At 36.2% G+C, this 21,371-nt stretch overlaps 1 protein-coding gene across 7 annotated transcripts in view; it reads right to left on the bottom strand.

The window, feature by feature from the left end:
* LOC140150776 (calcitonin gene-related peptide type 1 receptor-like) overlaps nucleotides 1–21,371 on the bottom strand; it is a 470,039-nt gene that overhangs the window by 140,318 nt on the left and 308,350 nt on the right. For all 7 annotated transcript variants that reach the window (XR_011858844.1, XM_072172885.1, XM_072172881.1 and 4 more), the window contains one exon: nucleotides 20,188–20,273. The gene's annotated coding sequence lies outside the window, so the exon portion shown is untranslated. The remainder of the gene's footprint in view (nucleotides 1–20,187; nucleotides 20,274–21,371) is intronic.

Raw genomic sequence — 21,371 nt, 5'->3', positions numbered from 1 at the left:
CAATTTTAACTTTGTTTATACTTTTTGTTGTGTTACTTCTGCACATTAGGACAGTTCATCCTACTCGTTCTTGAACGATACTTGTTTAAGATGCGGAATATTTAATGACATTAAGTTCTTTTCATATTGTTACGCTCGCGTCATCTGTTTAGTCGGTAATTATTAAAGAACTGAAAGATATGGTTTTTTCTAAATGGTTAAGTTGTAAAAGAAATTTAGGGAAGACCAGTTTTTTTATCAACGTCTTACAGAAAGTGCTGTAAAGTTTGTAAATATTCGATTGTAAATGAAAATGGAATTGTTAATCACGTCCGCTAAATAATGGTCCTTAATGACCTTTTAAATATACGGAGTGATTGCTTCCGAAAACTGACCAAGTAAATAAATAGGCTAGAAAATGACAGTGAACTTAGCAGTAGAAAGCTATGCAAGCCACCGTTACCCTACCATCGCTTACCCTGGAATACCCCATTGCGTATGTGGCATACGAACGTGTTTTATATCCTTGGCTGACGCGTAGTACGCTATACTCTTTAGGTTCAACCACCAATTGCCTATTTTACAGTTTTTAATGGAAAATTTTGGACGGAATTTTTCATATTCAGAACTCTAACACCAATAATACCAGATGAAACTAGATTGACCTGAGACGGTCTTTTGTTTTAACGAATCGAGCCGTGAATATCTTAAAATGACAGTGCTCCCTAGAATCTGAAAGTTACAATTAGATGGGGCGAATATTTACTAAAGACGTCCTAAAAATGTCCTATAATGAGAGAAAATATACCATTTCGAAGAAGCATGAAAACCCAAATTGTACTTTTTTTTTTGCTACATAACTTTGTCAATGTTAGTGATTTTAAAGCAGCTTTTTCAGATGGCCCACAAACAAGTAGTTCCTCGTCACATTTTCATACATCGTCCAAGCATATTAGTGGTGTATAACATTAAGCGCCAGGTACGCTTTTTAGCACCCTGCAAGCACCACAGTACCTCAATGGCCGCGCCCATACGTGTGCCAATTTCTAATTCCCAGTGGTTGGTTTTTCTTCAGGGGATTTGCCATTTGGTCTAATGCCACTTGGTCTAATATCCATATCGTCTACATCCATTTCGTCTAAACCCATTTGGTCTATATCCACTACGTCCAATAATCATTTGGTCCTTTAACCATTTGGCCCAATAACCATTTGGTCCGATAACCATTTAGTCTAATAACCAATAAGTCTAAAACCATTTAGTCTAACAACCATTTAGTCTAATACCCATTTGGTCTATAATCAATAGGTCTAATAGTTATTTGGTCTAATACTCATTTGGTCTACAAACCATTTAGTCTTACAAGCATTTAGTTTATTAATAAATAGACGAAATGGTATTAGACTAACTGGTTATTAGACCATACGAGTATTAGACCTAACGGTTATTAGACCAAATGGGTATTAGACCAAATGCTTATTAAAGAAATATTAGACCAAATGGTTATTAGACTATATGGTTAGTAGACATACCGGTTATTAGACCAAACAATTTTAGACTAAATGGACATTAGGCTATATGATTATTAGACTACGTGGCAATTAGCCTTTCTGGTAATAGACCAATTGAATATAGACTAAACGGGAATTAGACGAAATGGTATTAGACCAAATGGCAATAGACCTTTCTTCAGACTCGGTAGCGTCCAAACGGCAGCCAACCACGTTCAGTCAGGGCCTTGATTTGATTAAATGTCTAGTTATGCTAATCACCAAATATCAATATCCGTTAAAGATTAGCAGTAATGACTTCTTAATTGAATGGGCGAACATGGGACTATATCTTCTTATACAGAGGCGCCGATTAACTTAAAGTAACATATCAAAGTATGCATTGAAGAGACTCATTATGCAGAAGATGAGTCATTAGCCTTGATTCGTGTTCAGTAATACCATTGGCCTATAATAATACCCTGTCAGAATATCAGGTTTACTTTAGGTTAAAGTACGGTGTGATTTTTCTCTTGTACTTATATTATAATGGTCATTAATTTACATTTACAAATAGGCTTCCCCCGATCAAATCAACCGGTTTATTTCGGAAATTTACCCAATACAGAAAATTCTTCTCGATTATATGTTGTGCTCTTAATTTTGGGCTAGAGTTTGTTCGTTTTGCATCACAATGCTTTGATATGTTTGGAGAATAAATCCTCCAAATAATATTATAGAATGTCAATCATGTTTCTTCATGAGTTCATGAGATATGATTTGGAAAAGACGCATCGCATTTAGAAACGCTTAATTTGCATTAAATCGTATATCAAATTATTATAATGGATTTATAATCACATAGATGCCAAAAAACTCTCTACATTATTTATATAAACATCTACCAAAAAGTAATTACCCCCTTTAATTATGGCCATTGTTCCTAAACGGTTAATTGCATGTCAAATTTGGAATATGCAATCGAAGCAGAATTTGTTTCTGCGCATTTTCACACCTATTTTATTGCAATAGTCTCAATATTGGTGTTGCAGCGTAGATTTAAATGAAAGTATCCAAAGATTTGAAAGTTAAGGCGCTATGTAATGTGTTTAGGTTTAAGTTAGGACATTGGTTAGCTAATCATAATTTGTTACACGAAGGACATCGATTGAACTATTTGAAGTGGTTTAGTATAGGACAATTGTATAATACATAAGACAGACTTCGAAAACAAATAAATGACGGCATACGTGTGATGAAATCACACATAACCCCTTGTTGAGCTGTGTGGTGTCACTCTCCTGTGACACCATTTTGAAATATGCCGTCATTTAAGACGGCTTACGCACCATATTACATGAGCCTTGATATCAGAACTGTTTCAACATCAAACAGGCCAATGTAGATGTTTAATAGGGCAGTCGATTTAGAGGAGGCTGAGAATCTGAAATGTGAACCAGTCCCAATATCAGGGACGCTTAATTTATTATGTCCTAAATATCAAATTTCTCGTTTGCACCCCAACCGTTCTTTTTTGCACCCTAACAATTTGTACAGTATATTTCACCCTATGGCCGCGGTTGGTTAACGTACTGTGTTGTTTTAACCACACCCTTTCGTTTTCGTTAGACATGTTACAAAAATTACAAAAAGGGTAAAGAGCTTAGTTAATACCAGATGCCTGAACTTAACCAATGTAAACCTTTAGCAGGGCAGTCGATCTTAGGAGGCTGAAAATCTGAAACTTAGACCAGGTTCGGAGAGTTGACATAATTTGGCTATTCCGTGGGTATTCCTAAACTTCTTTGACCAACATGGACTCCAAACTAAACTGCCGTATAATATAGTCTGATTGCATATGGCTTAAAAACAGTTTAGGATGACTAAATTGATGCTCTATGACTGCATTAGTTGCAAGTCTTCACTATTCTAGTTTCCGGCCTCAGTCGTACCGGGCCTGCGGCCTTGATGTTTTTTGGGTCTCAGCATCAACAAAACACATAAAAGCCGCAAGCGTCATAGTGAGGACATGCAACTAACGGAGTTCCAATATATAATGGGTCATTGATCTTTTTTATTTTCTCTTTTAATTTACTTTTTATTTATTAATATTTACCCTTTCATTTCCTAATTCTTCAGGCTCTACCCTCTACCGTGGCTAATTTATAATTTAAGCTTGATCGCTATTGCTTTGAGTGATAATTGTTTCTTTGGAGCCCTGCGGGGCAACCTTGTTTATACGGCCGATACCTCCACAACCTTCCCCATACCTCAAACAAATTTTAACCCCCTTTTTTGGCCCCTACCAAACAGCTATATGATCGTCTCAGCACTCCGCAATAATTGGATAGCCTTAGGTAAATATTATAGATGGTAAAAAGAATTTACTAGCAACGACGAAAGGACAGGAGGAGGGAATAGAGTTAACCCCATTTTATGGCACACATTAGAGTATAAATGAGGTATTTGTGTCTTACTATCGTCCGCGAGTTCTTTTCATAACTCTACAGACTAAACAGTCGTTAATTGCGTGAACAACGATTGCCTGAAGTAAATCTGAATCCATACTTGCTCACCTTTTCCAGAATGTGCGCGCGATTCGGTTTTCTATAAAAGCGATCGAGTATAAATTCAGCTTTAAAAGGACAAAGTGGTGCTCGTGGTTAAGATGTTTTTTCCATTTTTTCATCATGGGTGATCGGTATATGAGTGAAGGACATTACCTAAATATTGTGCTTTGTGCACAGGTACTTTTTTGTTTTAATGGAATTAAGGTTACAATTCAACCATATTTATGCAAGTATAATCGTTGCTTATTGATTACCATAATTATGCTTTCATGTAAGATGTTTTAGTAATATTGAAATTTATTCGTACATATCCGACCCGGTCTAACTGCCTGACCAGGCAACACTGCGTGACCAGGCAGCATGTTTCCTGTCCAGTCAACATGTATCCCACAATTAAAATTAAATAAAATAAAGAAGAAGTAAAACAAATTATTATTAAATTATGAATATACACAATGTCAATCGCAACCAAAACCAGGCTTTTCATCACCGTATGTGCGACACTGCTTTTATATGGCTGTGAATCCTGGGTAATATCTGGTGACATGGAAAATAAGATAAATGCATGCTCCACATCATGCCACGTGATTTTGCTCAGCATCAATTGATTGTCCGTCTTGATCTATGGCTATGCTATGACTGACGCCCAGTCTTTTTTTCACCAACCTTGCAAGGCAGCGTCAACTACGTTTCCTCAGACACATTCTGAGGATGCCAGTGGAGGAGCTCTTTTAAGGTATGCTTTTTCTATTCCATCATATGATGGCAAAAGGCGACCAATGTAACAAAGGATAAGGTATCTGACTTATACACAGAAGTTGTTGGGGGATACTATTATCTCACTAGCTCTAGTGCTTGTAAAAACAATGTAGTCGCCTGCTCCGCAGCCGAATCAAATGAAATGAATGAATGCAATCAGAGGCATTTTTCCACAAATAAAATTAAATCGAAGAAATTTGCTGAATTAATTTAAATTCTCAAAAACTGTTAGAAATTGTTTAAAATATTTTCCTCCAGGTGAATTATTTGGTTCACATTGTGACAATTCTTCATTCAAGTTAGATATAACTCAAGTGTGCAAAATTAAAATCGTCCCCTGATCAGTTCTTAAAGAGAAAGCCCCACTTTTGGTTCAAGTTCCATAGGGAATTAGTCAAGGTTAAAATGTATCCATGTAAATTCTGTTCTGTCTGTCATCAAAGTAACAGGTGTAAGCCAGTTCTTCTGTGGAGAACTGGGCAAGCGGGGCTTCCTGTTTAAGGCACCATGAATTGAGCATCTTTCACCACTCGATCTACCGAGTGAGCAAGGAATAGTGCTACATTCCGAAAGCTTTCCAGGTGAGCTCGTTTCCGCTTTGAATAATAGTTCATTTTTCTTCATCATGAACAATGTATGGTTTAGTATGCCGAATTCGAAAAAAGTTTCAAAAAACATATGTTGCCTGCACACGAAACATGCTGCCTGCTCGTGTAGTATTTCCTGGCTAGGTAGTCGCACCGAACGGATACCCTTTGACATCAGAACTGTTGCGCATCAATTTGATACGAATTAATCTTCTCCTTAAGAGATGTATGCTATGAACACATAATATGACCTTTGAATTGGGTTTAAATCAAGATGGTGATACGAAATCTAATTTTCGTGGAGGTAGGTTTATGATTAATTTAATCGTCCATCCTGTGTGCGTCGCATAGGAAAACGCTTTTGGCATTGACGTATGTCCATCGTTTGTTTGGCTATGCCAAACATGTTTCCTATCGATATCAAGTTTCTCAAACATTTTCATAACCTACCTTTCCTAACATAGACCATTATTATAATAAGAACTAATTTACCACAGGATTTATTTGTTATCATAATTTAGGCTACCAACACTGTTTCACGAGTTGAACCTCAATAGTCCGACGGTTCTTTAGTCCGAAGGTTTTTTAATCCGAGGGTTTTTATTACGGTTTTTGTTTATTCCGACGGTTCTTTAGTCCGAAATGACAAAATGGTTCTCTAGTCCGAATATAGAAAAAAGCTCTTTAATCCAAATTTCAAAACAGGTTCTCTAGTCCGAATATGAAAATATGTTCTATAATCCGAATTTAAAAATAGGTTGTCTAGTCCGAAATCGAAAAAAAGTTCTATAGTCCGAAACAGATACCGTTTTCTTTAGTCCGAGTTGGTAAACAGGTTCTACAGTCCGAATTTTATTTTTGTATTATTTATTTCCCCGTTTAGTGATTTTTTGTTCTTGTGTTTTTTTGTTATAAGGGAGCCACGCATATGGGAGCGAAGCATTTGATTAAATGCCTGACAAATATTTTGACTTTTTTAGTCTTAGACGTGGTCATATCGATGTCATTTATCTCAAATTGCTAAGTTAGCGACCGACAAACATCCCAGTAGAGCGGTTATCACAACTATGCAATCATTATCTTTAACGATTTCTTTTGTCTACTATCATTCGAAACCAATGAATAGACTAGATACACAACAGCACTCGAAAACAAGTCTTGTGGGTGTGTGGGTTTAGTGGTGGGGTGATGCGCTACTGGTGGTGGTATATTGATATTTATGGAGTAAAATAAATGAAGGGACACTCTTAGATAAAATCTCATTCACCCTATATTTTTTTCTACTAGTTCTTCTTTTTTTCATTTTCATTCAAACACATCACATACTCACTTATCTTTCCACAGTCTTCAAACCCAAACATGCGCACAAACGCTCAACCACTCACACCCTTTCCATCCCACTCACACCCACAGAAACCCATAAAGGCGCAGGAATGGTCATTGCACAAATAGCCTACAATTGCAAAAAAGTGTGCAATCATGTAATGAACAAACCACTTTAAGGTTAGAAACCATTTTAAGCTTTTACGATTTGGTAGTTCACAGCATCTTGCGAATGGTAGTGAGTTTGGGCAAATATTGCATTGATCATTTCATATAGCGAGTGTGTGAAGAATTCAAATATCACAGATATAATTTCGTAGGTCCTGTGGCTCTTGAGCTATGCTGTAAAGAGGGCAGAAACAACAACACTTCTATAAAACATACATAACTAATTAACAACAATAAATCAAGTTTTCAAAGTATATGATTTGTAATGAACTATTGCAAAACATCAAAGTGTTACTTTTAAATAATATTGATTTAGATAATGAAAATCGAATTTTGGGCTGCTTCGACCAACAACACCTCGCCTATCCTTAAGAAAGGCAGTAGTACCCATGTGTATTACCCCGACATATCAACCATTTTTGAGTACTTTGCAAAATTTTATGTCTGAAAGTACCTTTAGAATTACGTACCATGGTATTCACCCTTTTCCGTCAAATAAACCAGATCCAATATGATAGCTAAAGAAAGACCCTGGTATCAAAACAGTCACCACACTGTAAATCTACAACCATTAAGGAAAAACAAAACCAACCTGAAATGTGTATGTATAGCTAAAACAACTAAGCGTAGTTGTTTTGTGGTGGCCCATATCCTGGTAGTTTACATTGGTTATGACATGTAGAGGCATGGCATGGCGTACATTGACCAGTAAAATCCTGGGGATATTTGTTTAGAAATCACCTGGGTTCCCGTGATAATCATGTAAATAAAACGGGTGCAAGTTGTCACTGGAGCCCCAGAAAAGTTGTCTTATTGAAATTTTATCTTGTAGATACAAGTTAGGGTGCTAACATTTTAGTACATTGCGCTACAATCTGGTTAATGCTCTGCATGCACACAGAAATTGTATTGTTGAACGAATCTGACAGTTGACCAAGATCTGGTGACTTCAAATCTACCATGAATTCTGTTTCAGCAAAAAATAAAACAGAAAGAAAGAACGAAAGCCCCAATACCTAACTGGTATGTTTTTTTTTACATAATTCAAGGTTGTGTGAAAAACGTTACATAACAAAATACCTAATAGCTGAGGTAAATAAAGCTACATAAAAGTTATGTAAATATTTTACCTAATATGCATAGTATTTTTTACTTATCTGCTATGTTATTTTTACATAATTCATGGTTATGTAAAAATACCTATTTGTTTTGGAGTTCATATGCTACCTAATGTTATGTATTTTTTTTAACATAATCTGTGTAAAAAGTAAAGTTGAACACTAATGGAGCTATTTATATTAAATCTTGTTTGCACCTATCGAGGGGTAGACACTTGTATAATGATATAAAACTGTATATAGTAAAGTAACATATTGAATGGGAATTTTCAAACTACGTTTTATCTTGGAATAAAAGGAATAATTCATATTATGTAAATAGTGTAAAAATATGTAAATAGCGCCCTCAATTTCCACACAAATATACATTTTATAGATTGAAAATTACCACAAAAAGGCTGAAAAAGATCAAAAATTTGATTTAATTTGAAAGAAATCCCTGATATTAGTGTGGTAGCTGTTAACAAATTATGTAATGTTTTTGTTAGAAACATTAATAAATGATCACATCAAACAACCGTGCGTGCTAGCCATATTCTTAAACGTAAAATTTGTTTCTAATATGTTCTGATGCATTATATAATGAAACCGCCCTCTTATTTGCATATTTGCGTCATTAATTAAGATTTATGCAAATTAGCTCATTAATTATGTAATTGGAACTGAATTCACAAAGGGGAAAATAGTAGCAGCAGCAACAACAACTTTTGAAATATCTGCATTTGTGCATTCAAATAAGGAGAGGTTATCAAATTGTTTGGTATTTGTAAGTGTATTATTCGTTTCAGAAAACCAAAATTAAATTATACTGCATTGTTGTTGTCAATTTTGATCTTACATTCATTGAAGCATCACGGAATTTTCATATCCCTAACCTTAACCCTTACCCTAAACCTAACCCTAACCCTAAACTCTACACCTAAACTCTAAATCCAAACCTTACATTTCATAAATTTCGTGTATGCTTATACATAAAGGTAGAACCTAGATTTTCTGTTGTTTTGAAATCTGTTACATCTCATAACCCTTTCACATAATGCACTTCAGTCTGTACAGTTCCTAAAATAACTCTTATCTGTCTGCAAACATATTAATAATATTACTCGTCATGCTATCACTTCATTAGGTAGCTCATTAGCTGGATGGACTTCCGCACAATGTAGGAAACCTATTCCGCCTAGTATTAATGACATACACAGATAGAGGCTAATTCTACACGTGCAGGACATAGTTTCGATGTAAAGAAAGAAAACGAGGTTAAATAACCTGTATGTAGGAGGCCGGTCGAGTGCAGATCCGTCGGAACACGCTTTTCAATGCGGAATAAATGGTAACATCATCGTGACATCATCCATGCAGCAAAGTTCATTTCCCATTGCAAAAGCGTTATCCGACGGATCTGCAGTCGACCATTCTGGTACCAAGAACATTTCCTCATGGACCTTCATATTTGTCAACGTATGATGAAATACAGACCGCAAAAGAATTAAGGTACTAGTTGACAAAATGGAAATTAAAACCAGCAGCCAATACCTGTACACTTTAGCTATGAATTTAGACCTCATTTGTTGAAATTATTCCCAGAATTAAAGAAAAAGTGATCGAAAACCCAATGAAATAAAAAAAACTTGCACTTTAATCATGCTTATTCTAATTAATAGAAAGCACGACGCTAGTTCTCATGTTCGAGAATAATTTGTGTACAAATCAATAAAACATACAATGGAGCAATCTGCAGCGTTTGGTTTTGCATCTTCCTTGGATTTTGGATCACCGTGTCTTTATATCTTGACCAATTTCAACGAATGAGGTCTTAAGTTCACACTATTGGTCTATCTTAAGTAAAAATTCATCAGCAATTCAACACAACTAACGTAAGAAGCGGTGATTAATATTTCAGGTCATGTCACAGAAACGAGCTGTTGGTATTGTAAATGTACTTTACCGCTTTTTTATAGCTTATCATGACCTGTGATCCTTAAGGCGCATTTTTTTTCACTAGATTCTTACACTCAAGACGGGTGCCTTGGGATGTGAGGTTATAAACTGGGAGTTATTTTGAAGAATAAGCACTCTCGTGGGTACACTAAGTGAAAGGACGGTCCATGAGTAGATTTTTAACCAGCAAATACGTGGTTATCTATTACTAGGATCTTCAATATGCTCCACTGTCAGGGCATAGTATTTTTAACCCCAAAACATTTATGTATTCATTGAATGACCTTTGAAAAATTTGGGTAAAACATCTGATACTGTGCAACTTGAGGTCAAATTTTGCACCATGATTGTTTAATTGAGGTTATTGAACTATGTATTTGGGATGATGCCATTGTTATCTATAGTGTACTTAACTAGGTGAATATTAACCATACACTATAATCGTATGAATGTAAAAACCAATGTGTAAGTGCAACGTTATGCATGGAATTTCATAAATGGCTGTTTGAGTGAAAAGTATTGAAGGTATCACAAAATCCCACTCACTTAATTATGTTGATGCGTAACTTTTCAATCTGTATTCAACAATTTAAAGTATTGATTAAATAGTTTTAGGACTTCCCTTGACGAAATGAAGAGGTAAATGGAAAATAACACAGAAGATGCCACCAGGCCCGTACCCAGGATTTTGTTGGGATGCTGATTTTGAAAGTGGACTTTTTTTGCGGTGGAGGGGGGGGGGGCAATTTTGAAATGTGGACAACAAAAAAGAGTAAAATAAGCAATTCTTTGTGATTGTGATTTTGGGGAAAGTTTGTATACGTTTGCTTAAATATTTTTTGGGGAAAACGGGGGAATAAACTTCTGAAAGTTATGGTGATATGATTTAAAAGGATATTCGGTTTTAAAATTTTCTTTAAAAGTTGTCTATGAACCTCAAGTTGGGTTTTATACGTGGAATATTACTTTAATGTATCGCACGTTCTTGCCTATTGATGGAATAAACATTGGGCTATTCCATTTTAAATCCACACTCCCCCTGTGGAAAATGGAAACATGGAAAATATGATTTTCAAATTAACACATCAGGCAGCATTGAATTTCACGCAACACACCTTCTGAGAAAGATTCAACCTGAATCTTCCACAGAGGTAGGGTAAGTTTTTGAAAAAGGTTGGCTACAGTCAGTCTACTCTGAAGTACAAAGTACCGACGCGGACGCACACATTGTGCCGACTTTGAAGGCACGCATACCTGCAGCAGAGACGCAGTACTGCGCACTGTTTACGCGCTGTATACGCACGAGTTGTCACTTTGTACTTCAGAGTGGACAAACTGTAATGTGCTAATTCCACACGTGTGTGCTTATTCCATTTGAAATTCACACGACCCCTCTGCCAAAATCTTCCACAGTGGGAGCGTGGATTTTAAAATGAATTTGCCCATTACATCTCGCAGCTGTAAAGCTGTGTTAAGAGTAGCCTAAACCATGGATGTTCGGAACAAACTGAATAACATAACTACGCAGATTCATATTGCTTACGATATTATTATGTGACAGTTGTTTTCTAGCCATCTTTATTACATTTACCGCTGTACCCATTAACTCTCTTCACGCGGATGTCGACTGCAGACGACATGTTTAAAAAAAAACTAAAATTAAATTTTCATGACCATATTTGGAATCAGCATGAAAAATGCATTAAAATGAGTACAAACAAGCCTAGTATTGGTTCAGTAGTTCTTAAGATAGCTCTTGGTATTTTGAGAAAATATTTCAAAACTTAAACTTTTTCCGTTGAAGGGCATGGCTAGCACGCAGAGCATTAAAGACTAGTAGCGCTTCAATTCGATTACTTTGTAACTATAGAGGTTATTGTGAAACATAACATATACGAGGGGGTATCCAAAAGTTTTTGACATCACCCAGAAGCGAAGGAGCTATATCGATGAAATTTTGTCAGTGTAATTACTGGTCCTTATGTACATTATGGTCCAAAAATGGTCTCATAAGTATGTTTACTTTCTTTACAGGTGGCGCTAGATGGGCAGTAGGTGCATAACCTTAAAAATGGTGAAAATTGAGGCACGCAGCGTGATTAAGTTCCTGCATTTGAAGGGTTAGGCCTACAATGCTCAGAAAATCTATGATGAAATGAAAGATATCTACGGTGATGATTGCCCATCATATGGCACTGTTGCTTTTTGAAAAAGGAATTTCCAAACTGGCCACATGTCCCTCACAGATGAGCCAAGAAGTAGACGTCCATCACTTTCGGATGATGCGGCCACAGTGAAGGAATTCAAGAAAGTGGAGGATCTTATCATGAAAAGGTTATGCGCCTACTTGCCATCTAGCGCCGCCTGTAAAGAAAGTAAACATACTTATGAGACCATTTTTGGACCATAATGTACATAAGGACCAGTAATTACACTGACAAAATTTCATCGATATAGCTCCTTCGCTTCTGGGTGATGTTAAAAACTTTTGGATACCCCCTCGTACATTGTTTTGTCAACGGCTGAGTGCGTGTGTATACCTCCCACACATTGGATTAGTATCAACTAAACAGACTCATCATGTGTCTGCAATTGAGCATAATATTGAGGTACTGTTCTCTTATTTGTTTTTGTTACATGCCATTATCATTTGTTTATCAAAATAATTGCTCTTTAAACCTTGATGTTTGTCTGATACTTGTACTTTTAAGTACAAGTGTGTCAAGTGCAATTATTTTGCTATATTTATTATGTAAAAATAAATATCCATAGACAAGTGACATATCTACCGTCTAACTTAACACATTTTTGACTTTTGTTAACCATTTTTATTTCAGTCACATTCCCACACTTAGCAGTATTATTAATTGGAACCATTTACCATAAAACTTATATTCAACAATCCTTTTCTAAAACGACTGTATTCTGTGTATTTTGTGTCTGGAGGATAGGAACAATTTCCGTCTGAAAAATAAATATTCTACTAATTGAACAATTGAAAATAAATAGGATTTTACAAAGGATGATTGAAGCGCTACATTTACTAATGCAAGCAAAAGGGATCCAGCGACTAAGTATGGAGCCGGAAAACAAAAACAAATCAGCGAACATTTGCAAGTTAGAAGAACATACCCGCCGTATCCTTGATGTTGGCTGAAAGAAAGAAAGAAAGAAAGAAAGAAAGATAGAAAGAAAGAAAGAAAGAAAGAAAGAAAGAACGAAAGAAAGAACGAAAGAAAGAACGAAAGAAAGAAAGAACGAAAGAAAGAAAGAAAGAAAGAAAGAAAGAAAGAAAGAAAGAAAGAAAGAACGAAAGAAAGAGAGAAAGAAAGAATAAACCAGATACACCTTGATTGTAAGCACGAATGCGTGTCACATATAATAATAGCATGGTGTTAATTTGAATGGTGATTGTGTGACAACGCTTAAAGCCATAGCACAGATTTGACAAAGTAGGAACAAAGGCGATAAACTTGTTATGCGTCAGTAAAACCCTTCCAACAGGGTCTCAAGGGTTTTGATAAAATTCCATATGAACCAAACGTGAACTCATAGTGAAATTGTCAGCGACTAACGAGCGGGTATCGGGCAATGAAGCGGGTTATTGTTTAAAGCGACAACTACAAACTAGCTCAGTTCATTGCAAAAACTCTTTATCTGGTGACTCAAGAGGAAGATCTAAGAGCAAGGATGAATCAGTTACTCAGGATTAACCTGAATATTATTTAAGGCATCAAAGATTATCAAAGAGCTTCCGACGGTATGAAATGTTTATACTTTTACAATGTAGGCGATTGCTGTAGGCACATAAATGCAGCATACATTCTCAACCCTGTGATCCCTTACAATATTAATGAGCATTACTTATTATTAAGTTATTAAGGGATCTGGAATGAGCGTTTTGAGCGTTTCGACACTATTTTTTGTGGGACATGAGAGCACATTAGACATATCGAATTGCATTCTGAATACGAAGAATGTCTTTCTGATATCAAATAATTTTCATTTTTTGAAATTCACGATGTAATACAAATTTTATGACAAATTATTAAAATTTGATATTTTTCACATTTTTGATATATAACAGTCCTCGAATTAAATTTTATAAATCTAATGATATATTCTTAAAGTGTATGTTGCTGGGAGGAAAAGCCGATGATCAATTGAAAATTTTGACCTTTCATATATGGATTTTTCCCAAAAAGACATATTTTTTGGGGGGTGTTTTGGGAAAAAAATTTCATATCTTCAATACGAAAGGTCAAAATATTCAATTGATCGTCGGCTTTTCATCCCACCTACATACACTTTAAGTATAAATCATCAGATTTATCAAATTTACTTCGAGTACTGTTAAATATTAAAAATATCAATTTTTAATGATTTGCCATAAAATGTGTATTACATTGCGAACTTCAAAAATCAAAATTATTTGATATCAGAAGGACATTCTTCGTATTCAGAATGCAATTCGATATGTCTGATGTGCTTTAATGTCCCACAATAAATACTGTCCAAACATTCATACCCCATCCCTAAACAAGACACAATGGGCGAAAATTCATTTTATTCCAATAAACTTGCAAACATGTCAACATATTTATCTGCTTCCATGTATCGTTTCTACTTATACGACATATAGTTAAGCAGTTATAGCGCACAAACGGTGTAAAGTCGATTAATTTGTTGTACAGGGGTCAGCAGTCAAAATTGGTCAAATGTTCGAATGTTTGTCTCAGAGGTATCAAAGAAAATAGTTTCAACTAGCTACGATGTAAACATTTCAAGTTTGGAAATATTTTCTCAAAATATAAAGCACTATTTCAAGAACCACTGAACTAATACCAGACTTGTTTGTACTCATTTTAATGTATTTTTCATGCTGATTCCAAACATGGTCATTACAATATACAGTTTTGACATTTTAAAAGAACATTTGAAACTTGTGGTCTGTATGTTGTATGTGACACGGGAGTCATATATAAACAACTTCAAATCGAGTATTATGGAATTATGTAGAACAACTGTCGAATATTTTGAAATGAAGGACGGAAAAGCAATTAAACATGACAAGAACATTTGCTACTACCTACCAATCTCTGATTTATCAATTACATGCTATAGTCATTTTAATCACCAATCAGATTGGAGCTTTGCAAATAATTCACCCCAATTTTTTGGGTGGTGAAATTATTCTAACAATGTTGCTGATTGAGCCAATTGATAATGAAGACTTCTTTTTGACCAATAGGCAGGTAGTTCTCATGGGGTTAATATGTGTTTATATCAAGCATAAATTTCGGTATAAATCACAAATGATATATATGCGTTTATATGTTCTAAAAATTACAAACCGGAAAAGAAAATACATCAAATCCTACTCAATCGATATAAGGTATGTAAAATTCAATGAATCGAAAAATTTTATAAGAAAATCAAATTGATTCATTTTTTTGATTATCTTTTTGAAATATGTAAGCTTCCGACAGATTGACATCGGAATAGAAAGTTACCGATCTTAAATTTAAAATATGTATTTTAAAGTTTGCGATGATGAACTGTGCCGTGAGTTATCTCTCTTGGTTGGTTTTTAAACTGATTATAAAGCCACAGCTTCTACCCTAAAACTAAAAGTTGTTGTTCTACAATCTTTGCTTATCTTCAGTTTTATTAGAAATGACCTATTTTCTGATCAGTGAGGCAGATGATCGCATTTGTGCATATGTTTACCTGTTCCATTCGCATCTGAACTTTAAAATGCGATGACGGCAAGTGCTTTAAATTGTGATTTGTTAAATTTGTTAGCTGCAGGTAAGAACTAATAAATGTATTTTCCACTAAACAAACGGCGTAAAATTGAAAATTACTTTCACATATAGGCTTCTGCTTTGGTGAAGTGTTGAATTGTCGGAAGTCATTGGTAATTCTGTTTGTACTTTACACCTTGTTTAATGCACACCAACATTTCGAATGTATTACATTATATAGGCCTATAATCAAAACACCACTCGACTGCGAGTCTACACTTAGTCTCTAACATGTTAACATACAGCGGCTAATGGGAGAACTATTTTGTACAAACCGTGAGGGCGCAAACAAGACATATTATTCCCGCACAAATGCTAAAGTTTTTCTTAGCATCTTTGCTCACGCAGCTTTAAAGTTTCGTAAGTGGAACTTTTTTACAATAAATACTCATGACGGATTATTTCTGGAGTGACACACCCTCCCTTACTTCTAGTGAATCATTTGTGTATACAATGACGTTCTGCCATCTCCCATTTTACCAGATATTGGGCCAAAATTCTCAGCCTACAAAGATCGGCTGGCCGACTAGTTATTTAATTAAATAAATGATAAATAACTATTTGGTATTAACAAAGCTCTTAACCTTCGCCAAACTGAGGTATTTTTTTGGAACACGTCTAACGAAGGGGGTGGGGGGTTAAAATATATATGAAACGTGCGATGAATATGATAAAAAAAACAAATACAAAAATTAATGTTCTCGAATGACGTCACAATTGACCAAACGTCAATATCAGAAATTTTCAATCATGTAAAAGATTGGATTTCAGCCAAAAACATAACAAAATTGTGCAATATGTATTACAAGAAATAATAGGAAACCAAAACATTATATAGAAATAATAATGCAAATAATAATAAGTATCTTTTAAAAATGGAAGAAAAATGTACTTGGGCCTTTATCAGCAGGTAGTTCTCATGGGGTTAGCAACACCTACTCCTAAGGATGGTCGGACAATTACATGAGCCGCTTGGCAGTTGGTGTCAACGTTTTACAGCGACAAGAAAACCTCTTATTAAGCTAGAGTTACAAGGGCTATATGACTTCTATGTGACTTCATGTATGCCAGAATATGATGTATTCCCCCTTTCCGATTTGTTGAGTTTCTGAGCCTTTTTAGAACACAAAAGACAATACAAAGATACAGGAAATATTCAGTTTCTCTAATTGCTTTATCTTACTTCCTGTCGGATACAACAATTACAATGTATTGTTTTTCCAAATATTGAAATTCTAATCGTAAAATATTCACAGAAAATGTAATTGGCTTCGGTTTTAGCAAAGTGGGAATATGCCATTTATCTTTTCAGAATTGCACACGCACTATTTTCTAAAGAATGGATAATTCCAGATGAAATTCTTACACAACTATGGAAGACATAACCTTAATCTCCTGCACAAGGCGTGTAGATTTCCAATGGAGTCACCTATTCAGCTAATTTCTTTCTTTTAAAATTCACACTCGTTGTGTGCAAGATAAGTAAGTAAGTAAGTAAGTAAGTAAGTAAGTAAGTAAGTAAGTAAGTAAGTAAGTAAGATGGTATATAAGTATAAAATAAGTCAATCAGTAGTAAAATAATTGTATCGAATGACAAAATAGCGGTTTTACAAACATATGGAATAACTAAGGTTAACAAGTTCCACCCACGAATCTATCGTATTATCAATACTACAGCAAGGTTATACGACATGGTTAGAAGACTAGATAAACTAAAATCGACGTGGTTTTGATTTGCTTTGTTTTTCATCCGTCTTTTTTTCCTGTAATAATCCGTGACTAGAATAAATTAAGCAGTCATACAATGTACACACATTGGCTTGTAATGTTTTAAATCCAACACATAGAACCTAATTGTATTTCTTCCGTATTGATTTCATCGGAAAATTATAATCTCGAAACAAAATTGAATGATATCGACTTGATACGATCTAATTACACTGGCTATAAGTATTTCAACATCCTTAAAATCGAGGTGTTGTTTCAAACAGCACTCAATAAACTATTGATTCTCCGTTACGTAAACAAGTATTTCAAGGTTCTTATCATGACACGGACACATGGTAACATACTCCCGTAAGGCACCACGTCGGATTTGGTTCTATAGGGTTACCGGCGCCTGAAGGTACCGATGACTCCTTCAATCATACCCGCGTGATTTTAATAAATTAGATCAAGCATAGTTATTAACATTTGCATAGTGTTATCATTTTTTTATTTAAACAAAAAACAAACACACTATACAAATGTTCAGGGCACGATGGAAATAGTCAGTGGTAACTATCGGCCACCGATAGCACTATAGGATCAAATTAGACATTAAGCCTCAGGAAGGGGAGGCTGGTTTTCTACAGAACATCGGGGCACCGATAGCACTATAGGATCAAATTAGACGTTAAGCCTTATATTAGGAAGGGGAGGCTGGTTGTCGACAGCACATCGGGGCACCGATAGCACTATAGGATCACATTAGACGTTAAGCCTTAGGTAGGGGAGGCTGGTTTTCTACAGAACATCGGGGCACCGATAGCACTATATGATCAAATTAGACGTTAAGCCTTAGGAAGGGGAGGCTGGTTTTCTACAGAACATCGGGGCACCGATAGCACTATAGGATCAAATTAGACGTTAAGCCTTAGGAAGGGGAGGCTGGTTTTCTACAGAACATCGGGGCTCCGATAGCACTATAGGATCAAATTAGACGTTAAGCCTTAGGAAGGGGAGGCTGGTTTTCTACAGAACATCGGGGCACCGATAGCACTATAGGATCAAATTAGACGTTAAGCCTCAGGAAGGGGAGGCTAGTTTTGTATAGAACATCGGGGCACCGATAGCACTATAGGATCAAATTAGACGTTAAGCCTTAGGAAGGGAGGCTGGTTTTCTACAGAACATCGGGGCACCGATAGCACTATATGATCAAATTAGACGTTAAGCCTTAGGAAGGGAGGCTGGTTTTCTACAGAACATCGGGGCACCGATAGCACTATAGGATCAAATTAGACGTTAAGCCTTAGGAAGGGGAGGCTGGTTTTCTACAGAACATCGGGGCTCCGATAGCACTATATGATCAAATTAGACGTTAAGCCTTAGGAAGGGGAGGCTGGTTTTCTACAGAACATCGGGGCACCGATAGCACTATAGGATCAAATTAGACGTTAAGCCTCAGGAAGGGAGGCTAGTTTTTGTATAGAACATCGGGGCACCGATAGCACTATAGGATCAAATTAGACGTTAAGCCTTAGGAAGCGGAGGCTGGTTTTCTACAGAACATCGGGGCACCGATAGCACTATAGGATCAACTTAGACGTTAAGCCTAAGGAAGGGGAGGCTGGTTTTCTACAGAACATCGGGGCACCGATAGCACTATAGGATCAAATTAGACGTTAAGCCTTAGGAAGCGGAGGCTGGTTTTCTACAGAACATCGGGGCACCGATAGCACTATAGGATCAAATTAGACGTTAAGCCTGAGGAAGGGGAGGCTGGTTTTCTACAGAACATCGGGGCACCGATAGCACTATAGGATCAACTTAGACGTTAAGCCTAAGGAAGGAGAGGCTGGTTTTCTACAGAACATCGGGGCACCGATAGCACTATAGGATCAAATTAGATGTTAAGCCTTAGGAAGGGGAGGTTGGTTTTCTACAGAACATCGGGGCACCGATAGCACTATAGGATCAACTTAGACGTTAAGCCTAAGGAAGGGGAGGCTGGTTTTCTACAGAACATCGGGGCTCCGATAGCACTATATGATCAAATTAGACGTTAAGCCTTAGGAAGGGGAGGCTGGTTTTCTACAGAACATCGGGGCACCGATAGCACTATAGGATCAAATTAGACGTTAAGCCTCAGGAAGCGGAGGCTAGTTTTGTATAGAACATCGGGGCACCGATAGCACTATAGGATCAAATTAGACGTTAAGCCTTAGGAAGCGGAGGCTGGTTTTCTACAGAACATCGGGGCACCGATAGCACTATAGGATCAACTTAGACGTTAAGCCTAAGGAAGGGGAGGCTGGTTTTCTACAGAACATCGGGGCACCGATAGCACTATAGGATCAAATTAGACGTTAAGCCTTAGGAAGCGGAGGCTGGTTTTCTACAGAACATCGGGGCACCGATAGCACTATAGGATCAAATTAGACGTTAAGCCTAAGGAAGGGGAGGCTGGTTTTCTACAGAACATCGGGGCACCGATAGCACTATAGGATCAAATTAGACGTTTTCTAGAGAACATCCAGAACAATAATAATTTCAGCGAGGCGAATTATGAAGCAGATGGTCAATAATAGCGATTGCATTCATTACAAAATTTACATCTTACTTGGCTACTCGCTTAATATTACGAACCGCGTAATTCTAGTTCAAGTTATCTTTTACCTGAAATCTATCAATTATCTGGAATTGTGTTATTTATTATTATCATTCAAAATTGATAAAGAACTTACCTTTTGTTGTGGATTATAGATCCCAAGACATCGAAAATATCTTCGTGTCAACAAAATATTCACTGCTTATTAGCCACTTGTTTAATCTATAGAAATAAGAGAATAAAAAACCCAAAGAATATTAATAACGTAAAATACATCAGATTTATGGGAGCTATGGACACCATAAAAAACCCACAAAGAATATTAATACCTGAAAATACTGGGAGGTATGGACATCGTGTTCAGTTCCTTTTGAAAAAGGTAATATGTTTTAATCATTTTATCTTCATTATATACCACTTTTTTTTAAAAACACGACTTTCTTCTGTCTTGAAAATCTTCCACGTTCTGTTGAAGTACTTAAAACTTTGTGTACCGCTAGTTTCATACTCTCATGCCGCTTGCCGCCAAGCAGCGTGGCGCACGCACATTGCAGACAAACGGACACAATCAAGGCTTTCTATTGGCTGGTACGTCATGCCGCTTGCCGCAGCGGCAAGAGGCATGGAAGTATGACAGGGGCATTAGAGACCACCGAAGAGTAATATCAGACGCGAGCGTTAATTGAAATATATTGCATTTTTCAAATTACAAATTCAATCGCTACATAAATAACACTTGAGACAAAAGCAGTTATTCTTTTACACGCACTTACCACAGACAGCTCGACTTAACTGTCCTACAAATTGATCCAATAACTCACTTTTCTATCAACTTTTCTTTCCGGTGACATATAGAGGATGAATTGTTTTTTAGATATGAAATTCTACCTACAAAATCACTCAGAGACGCTCTCAAACAAACATATATATTACCAGTGATTACTATTCTGTCCGTTCGTTGGCAAACCCTTTACAAGATATTGTGCCAAGCGCATTTGCAACTCGCGTTTACTAGTGGTTTTTGTGTGTGTTTGTTTTTGTGTGTTTGTATGATTGGCAGTTTGTGTTCCTGGCAGTTGTGTACATAGAGTTAGCCAAAGAATTAAGGTACCAGTTGTGTTCACCCCTATATATCCGAAATAAAGACAAGTATGTCAAAATTAAAGAAATGGTGATCTAAAACCTAATGAAAAAAACCCACGAAATCAAAAGTTGCACTTTTGTGTTCTAATCAATGAAAGCACGACACTAGTTTTAATGTGCTAATCAATGGAAGCATGGCGCTAGTTTTCTTGTTCACGAACGCTTTGTGTACAAATC

This window comes from Amphiura filiformis, chromosome 4 (genome assembly GCF_039555335.1).
Source record: "Amphiura filiformis chromosome 4, Afil_fr2py, whole genome shotgun sequence".
Lineage (NCBI taxonomy): Eukaryota > Metazoa > Echinodermata > Ophiuroidea > Amphilepidida > Amphiuridae > Amphiura > Amphiura filiformis.
The sequence above is the reverse complement of the archived record's forward strand: the minus strand, read 5'-3'. Positions and strand labels throughout refer to the sequence as shown.